Source organism: Triticum aestivum, chromosome 2D (assembly GCF_018294505.1).
Source record: "Triticum aestivum cultivar Chinese Spring chromosome 2D, IWGSC CS RefSeq v2.1, whole genome shotgun sequence".
Lineage (NCBI taxonomy): Eukaryota > Viridiplantae > Streptophyta > Magnoliopsida > Poales > Poaceae > Triticum > Triticum aestivum.
This window is the reverse complement of record NC_057799.1, coordinates 291,203,985-291,212,080: the sequence shown is the minus strand read 5'-3', so window position 1 is coordinate 291,212,080 and position 8,096 is coordinate 291,203,985. Positions and strand designations below refer to the sequence as shown.

Below are 8,096 nucleotides of genomic sequence, written 5' to 3'. Positions count from 1 at the left end.
TTTGCACATATATACATGCTAAATTGTATAGCATCTTATATTCCGATGAGAGGGATATTGAAAATATACAGAGGAATATAAATCTGCATACAATATTAACATCTTACAATTTTATATTTCGGCTCATGGCCACTTCAATATCTTTTTATGGTGATCTACAATACTTCTTTCTGGACGCAATGGGTGATATATGTTTTTTTCCATGGTTGCTATGTTAGTAAAAAAAGCAAATCTGTATTTATTTTGTTCTCTGAGGACTATACCAGGACACTCATTTGAATAAGCCTACTATGCACGTAGAGCTCTCAAAAAAGCTATATGACCAGCTTAATATCAATATTGGTATGTGGATCACATATAGGATTTGTAATGTACATCTCAAATATTTAAATGATTTTAACTACTACCAATACCGATATGGTCGACTTATTGATCGCAGTGCAAATGGATCTGCTATTGTTGATTTGACTTGAGTCTTTGCATCTCCATAATTTTTTAGGTCTTAGAATTTCTCCTTCCATATCCAAAAAGTACATAAATTTTTCAGCAAAATCAATTGAAAAGATTGTGTGTTTCAAACATTTACCTTATGAATATTTAGAGTACGTTAATGCTTATTTTTATAGCTTAGGTAGATACCCGCATCAATGCTTACCTAATTCTATTGTTAGTTTAACATGATTAATTAATCATACTTAGTTGGTTATTCTATTTTTGGAGCAAATTATAATTTGCAACCAATCAATTATTTTTTATTCCATAAGTTTTTCATGACTTCTGCATATCTTGAGAATACTGAATTCGATTTATCAAAAACCAATTGAATACTGAATTCAAGGAAGATAAAGTGTCGGAACCGGTGGGTTGTGGTAGTGAAAAGGAGGTCCTGGATGACCTGTGTGTGTGTAACAGTAGGGGGTTATAAGCAGTGATGGACCTACCATTGGGGCGAGCAGGGGCGGCCGCCCTGGCTCTCCTGGTGTGGAGCAGGTTTCCCCAGCTCAGCCCCTTTCAGTTTTAGTCGAAGGGGAGCAGCGCCATTGATGATGAGATCCATTTTTGTCGAACAGTTATGCTCATGAGGAAGAAGAAAGAAAAGATGGGCCTAGATAGTTGGACTTTGTGGGCTTTATTCAGGAACCAACGCACCACGTACACCACGCGCACAAGCATGTTTGATTGGAGAAAAATTCCCACACTGCCTCCCAAATTCCAATCCTTAGCTCACCTTCAGGATCATGTTAGTAGGCAATGAGATTTAGACACATTTTTTTTTCTTTTTACATGTTGTAGGTTTTACTTGGAGTTTTGGGTCATGTTGTTACAGCCAATAAGTATTCAGGCAACAAGAGACCATGTTAGTAGTTTCAAAGATGTTTTTAATATAATTTTTCATGTTCTTAATAGTTGAATCTTATCCATATTGAAACTGAATCTTTCGAGGCCATTTATTGTGTTGAAAACACTTGCATTTGTGCTTCAATTTTTTCCTAACATGTTCGCCCTGGCTAACTTGAATTCCTGGTCCGCCACTGGTTATTAGTCATGACTAGACCATGATGGTGCGCATTGCCGCACCCATCAATTTTGGCAGTAGAATGGTTGGAATTTGTATATACTCCCTATGTTCCATAATATTTATCGCTGGAGGTTCTGTTCCGACTAGGTGAAATGGTGTGAAAGTACGAAAGTACCCTCGATTTGAAATCGATCGGGAGGCGTCTTCCTCCGTCGCTCCTTCCCTCCGCTAGGCTTCTCCGCCGTCGCTCCTCCCTTCCGTCGGGCTCCTCCGCCGTCCGCGTCTCCGGCGTCCTTCCCCGCCGCAGTCCGAAGCTCCCAAGCCGACCGCCCTTCCCCGCCGCGGCCCGAAGCTCCCTCGCCGGCCGCCCTTCCCCGCGGTGGTCCGCAGCTCCCTCGCTGGCCGCCCTTCCCTGCTGCGGTCCGCATCTCCCTCGCCGGCTGCCTGCTCCGCCGCAGCTTCCGATCCTTCCCTGCTGGCCACAGATCCCTCGCCGGCCACCTCCCCCACTCCAATCAAGAGCTTGAGGTCAGCCGCTGCGTTGTCCACTTCTGCTGCTCCTCTCGTCTCTGTATTGGGCTTGATTCTTGTTGCTCCTCTTCTCGTCCCGGACAGCGCAGAGAACCTGCAATTTATCCAAAAACCAGGTCAATTGATGTCAAATTGACTAACTAAATCATCCAGAAACAAGAATGATAAGTCCATATGCTACTGTTGATCCCAAGACCGGAATGAAAAGTCCAGGTGTTCCTCAATTGAGGAATTTGATTAACTAAATCAACCCAAAACCAGAATGATAAGGCCACATGCTACTGTTGATCCCAAGTTTGATGCATATCAATTGTTGTATGAGTTATCCAAATGAACAGGAGTACTCCTCTATTTTGATATGAAATCACCATGATAGGTCCACATGCTACAGTTGTCAACATGATAAAAAGTTTCAGTTAGTTACCTCTAAAACTACTCCTAATTAACTGAAGAAGAGAAGAGAAGAGTTGTACTCCAGATGGAGAAACCACAGCAGTAGTACACTCCTCCTAATTAACTGAACAAGATCTTGAGCCTCTTGCCTTTTGCCAATACATACTCCAACAGTCTTTGGTTTACAGCAGTCTTTGGTTTACATTGATTTACTCCAGTTAAATTCAGCAAAGCACATAACAATAATGTTAAGCTACTGGAAATTCCAAAACAATAAAGTTCCAATTTAAGCTACTGCACTTTTGTGGTGATGCAGAGACCACCTCAGTGCATCAACAAAATTCAATAAAATTCAGTGCATCAACTCCATGTACTCGAGTACTCTTTATGTGAAATTCAGTGCATCTACTGGAAACAAAATTCAGTAAATTTCCAGCAACTACTCCTAATGCAAACAAGATTCACCTTGACATGGAGTAGTTTATTTCATAGAGTAAACATTAGCACTATTTGACAGTAACAACAATATTGACATGGAGTAAACATTAGCACTAACTGAAGATATGAATATGATGTCTGACATGGAGTAAAAGCAATATTCATACTCCAGTTCTTCTTCTTCTTCTTCTTCTTCTTCTTCTTCCACTTGTACTTCTTCTACTTGTACTTCTTCTTACATATTCATATCTTCAGGAGAAAATGGATCTCCCAGACCTCAACTTCACTCCACCTGCGGAAGATGTGGATGAAATGGGTGAAGATGCAGAAAATGAAATGGAAGACGTGTGGGAGATGAAATGGAAGAAGATGCAGGACAGGGAATGGAAGGAGATGAAATTGTTCAAAATCAAGGTACAATTACAGTTGATCATTCCATCACGTGATCATTCCATCACTTCATCACTTGATCATTTCATTTAATCAATTCTTTGTTGTATGTCTTGGTGCAGGTGTTGGGCAAGTTGCTAGGAAAAATAAAACCCTCAATGACCAGCAAAAAATTGCTGCTTATGTAGCATTGCATACACTGTGTATGAGTAGAGGAGGCATTTTTATGAAAACTGATAAGCAAGACATTGCAAAAAAATTTGGAGTGGGTTTTTGGAATATACAAAGAATTTGGAAGAAAGCAATGTTGCAAATTCAAGAAGGTAAGGAGGTGGATGTTTCCAATCAGAGAAAAGGAAATTGTGGAAGAAAGCCTAAGGACATTAAACTAGAAAAAATCCTAACAATCCCATTGAACAAGAGGTCTACTATTAGGTCACTAGCCTGGCAACTGGGATGTAGCCCTACCACACTACATAGAAAGTTAATGCTGAATTTGATAAGGAGGCATACAAACTGTGTGAAGCCAGCTCTAAAGGAAAAGAATAAGATGGACAGGATAACATTTTGTTTGTCGATGCTTAATGAGGCAACAACAGCAACTGCAAGGCCTAAGTTCAAGACTATGCATAATGTTGTCCATTGACGAGGAGTGGTTTAACATGACAAAGAAGAATAAGACACATTATCTGCTGGATGGGGAGGAAAAGCCTACGAGGTCTATACATGGCAACTGTATTGGCAAGGTGATGTTCTTAACGGCCGTTGCTAGGCCAAGGTGGGACGGTGAAGGAAACGTGACCTTCTCTGGGAAAATTGGTATCAGGCCATTCATGAAAGAAGTTCCTGCTCAAAGAAGAAGCGACAACAGGCCCAAAGGTACAATAGAGACAAAATCAATAAAGGTCGACAGATTTTCGATGATGGAGTTCCTAGAGAAGGTCTTGCTAGCGATACAAGTTGTTTGGCCCGAAAGTGATGCTGGACAGACCATCTACATTTAGCAGGATAATGCTAAGGCCCATATCTTGCCAAATGACCCAGAAATTCTAGAAGCCGTCGCAAAAACTAGACTTGACATCAGAATAATACAACAACCTGCCAACAGTCCTGATTTGGATGTGCTTGACCTTGGGTTTTTCAACTTGCTGCAATCCCTGACAGATTGTCTGAGTCCTAAAACACTACAAGACCTTATTAAGGGTGTTTTGGAGGAATTTGAAGGCTACGAGGTTTACAAGATCAACAGATTTTTCCTAACTCTGCAGACATGCATGATTGAGATCCTGAAACATGCAGGGGGCAATGGGTATAAAACACCCCATGTGAACAAAGAAAGGCTTGAGGGCCTTGGGCAGCTACCTCCGAGACTATCATGCCCTCCGGAGGTGTATGCAAATGCCCTACACAACCTAGGGCTAATGGAGAGGGTTCAGTGATGAGGCCTGTGCTGCTTGTGATGATTGAGATGAGGCTTGTTCAGATGCTTGACACGAGGCTTGTTCAGATGCTTGTGATGAGTCTTGTTCAGATGCTTGAGATGAGACTTGTTCAGATGCTTGACATGAGGCTTACGATGAGGCTGTGCCAGTGATGATGATTGTGATGCTAGTGATGATGCTTGTGATGCTTGCGATGAGGCTGTGATGCTTGTGATGAGGCTTGTCCAGTTGCTTGTGATGATGCTCTGTTGCTTGTGATGAGGCTTGTGTTGCTTGTGATGAGGCTTGTTCAGTTGCTTGTGATGAGGCTTGTGCTGCTTGTGATGAGGCTTGTTCAGTTGCTTGTGATGAGGCTTGTGATGATTGTGATGAGGCTATCCATTTGTGTTTTTACTACTCCATACTCCATTGATTTTTCATTCCATACTCCATTTGTATGTGTATATTTCTACTACTCCATTTGTATGTGTATGTTGGAGTATATGTACTTTTACTCCATTTGTATGATCATTCTTTGATAGGAGAGTAGTAGGATAGGAGAAAACCATTTGTATGATCATTTTAGTTTGATTAACTGAAAATGTTTCATTTAATTAATTAAGAGAAGAGAAGAGAAAGATAAAGAGAAAGAGAAGAGAGCAAGAATTTTATAGGCCTACATAATAGCTTCAGGCTGGAGCACTACACTAGACTTCATATAGTTTCAGGCTGGTTGGAGTACACTGGTTATAATTAAACAAAAACCTTTTCTTTAATTAATTAAAGGAAATGTTCCAGTTTAATTAATAAAAGGAAAGAAGAGACAAGAAGAGAGAAGAAGAGAACCTTTTAATTTTACTCCTACTCCAAATCCTAATTTTAAAAAACCTGCATCAAAAGGAGTATTTTGGCACTGCATGAAAATGAGTATTTTGGCACTCAACTGCAGAATACAGAAATCTCTACAGCAAGCTACTCCAAGCAGTACTACACCAACTAATGTCCATCTGTCCATCAACAGTTTGGAGTATTGGATTACTGCACCAAGTCAAATTTAAACAACTGGAGTAGTTCAAGATACTGAATCTTGGTTTTAACCAAATAGTATTTATACTCCCCTTTCATTTAAATACACAGTGAAAGATTCATTTAAATACACAGTACTGACAAAATTCATCTAGTTCTACTGGAGTAAAAAGGTTTCATTTAACTTAAAAGATTTAGAGAAGAGCAAGCAGGAGTACACTACTGCACAACTTAACTGATTTTTTTACTCCAATAATACTGGTATACTTGCTACTCCAGTACTGTACTTCATGTGCAAAAGTAACAGCATCTACTGATGCTACTCCAAAAATGCATGCACTCCACTGCAAGCACATAATCTTTGATTCAAGTAATAGTGTATGATGAATTTGATTATTCAGACTTAAGTTGCTTCAAGTGATGTCACTAGTTTCAGTTAACTGGAGTACTACAGCAAATGGAGTACCTAATCTGATCCAGTTAAAGTCTCCAGATGGAGTACCAAATGGAGTACTATAGCTGCTGCACTTGCTACACCAAAACAGCTACTGATCAAGTACCAGAGTACTCCGGTGGATCAAGCAGCAGTAGAAAGACTGTAAGTGTTTAAATTCAGTCAAGTATAACTGCAAGTACTACTACAAGTGTTTAAGCTCCAGTTGATCAAGCAGAGCCTTGTCAAAGTATTACTGCAAGTGTTTAATTTCAGTCAAGTATACCACTGCAAGTGTTTAATTAAAAGAAAAGTGCTTCTGTATTTTGAATGTGTATACAGATGCTTCTGTATTTGAATGTGTATACAGATTCTCTTTGTTTGTGTACTCGTCGGGTGTTGCTTCTGTATTTGAATAGGAAGACATATTCGCTGCAAGAACTACTGCAAAAGCTATTGATAGAGGACCAGATTGCAGAGTACTCGGCGCTGAGTGAGTGAGGGGCTCACCGTAGAAGGTCTTGGCGTACGTACAACTCGCCGCGGCGGGCACTTAGAGACTGAGTGCGCAGACCTCGCCGCAGCGGTCGCCGAGGAGGCCCCAACCGAGCTCGGCGTCGCCCTCCTTCTCCAGATGCTCGTCCCGCCACCGGTGGCACCTGCCCACTCGGCCTCCCGTGCCGCTTCGCTTCGAGGCTCCACTGTCGCTCTGCTGCCCCGACTCGTCAGATCCGCCGCTCCGTCGCCGCTCTAGGTCCGCTCGGGCACCGCTCGACATCCACGCCCCCGTAGCCCGTATCCAGCTCTGGCGCCGCTACACATCCACGCCTCCGTCGCAGAGAAGCTCATCGCCGACGCAAAAAGAATCAATTTTTTAACCTACGGGGTGTGAGTGAAGGCGGGGTAGTGGGGAGAAAGGGGCGGTGGAACAGGCCGGCGACGGGAAGAGGAAGAGGCCAGCGATGAGGAGAGGGGGAAGGCGGCGACGAGGAGAGGGAGAAGGCGGCGACGGAGAGGAGAGGCGACGAGGGAAGGGTATTCCAGCGAGCGAGTGAGTGGTGCAGCGACGGAGAGCGAGTGAGCGTTGCGAGCAAGTGGATCAGGTGGAGAGGTAAATTTGAAAACTGAGAAAATATTGTAGCGTTACAGAATTTGTACTGGGGTTGCCCAGCGACAAATAAAACGGTACAGAGGGGGTACATAAGAAGACATTAAACATATAAATGATATGATCGCCCCTAAAAGTTTATGAACGTATTCTAAACAGAAAATCTTGTTTTATAAATGATGTAATTTCCCCCAAAGTTTAAAAACGTATTCTAAATTGAAAATATTCAAACAACTGGGAGCAACAATTTCTGAAACTTTCAGGCAAGTACAACCATCAACTAGTAGCTTGCACAAGACGGTACCTACTAAGAAGCTAAATGATAGAACAGAAACACATATCCTTGTGCGATTGTAACAAATAGTGGCTACAGTTATTAGTGCACATGCATATTTGTTGCAAGGAAAATCATAGTAACCACTCCACATAATGAAAGTTATTCTGCCCAGAGTATGAAATTTGGTGTATCTCTATTTTGCGTAAGTTACTGCATTTAAGACCTCATCAGCGGGAATGTGATGTACGACAATATTTCGTGCTCCCATCAACAACGCCTCATAGCAAATAGGGGTACAACAAGTAGCAGTTTGGGAGAACATCCGCAAACAATTCTATTTACAAATCAATTCATGTATCACCCTAGTAGCAGTACAAATATACACACTGTGCTCAAGATTTTACGAAAAAACTAATAAGAAATAAATGAGTTGAACTGATTGCAATCCAATGAGGAATCAACAAATTTCTTAAATAACTTCTCCCAAGCAGAAGACTTTTATACTCGTGCCTTTGGCTCACGTTCTAACATCTCCAACGCTATTTGCTTCTTTGCCAACA

General features: G+C 41.6%; 1 long non-coding RNA gene across 1 annotated transcript; it reads right to left on the bottom strand.

Annotated features, from left to right (window-relative positions):
• Positions 1 to 1,585: 1,585 nt before the first annotated feature.
• On the bottom strand, positions 1,586 to 7,249 carry LOC123052801 (uncharacterized). Its single transcript, XR_006425078.1, has 3 exons — positions 6,662 to 7,249; positions 3,049 to 3,173; positions 1,586 to 2,144 (listed from the first exon to the last, which is right to left on the bottom strand). It is a non-coding gene; the product is annotated as an uncharacterized lncRNA (long non-coding RNA).
• Between the last annotated feature and the right edge of the window lie 847 nt (positions 7,250 to 8,096).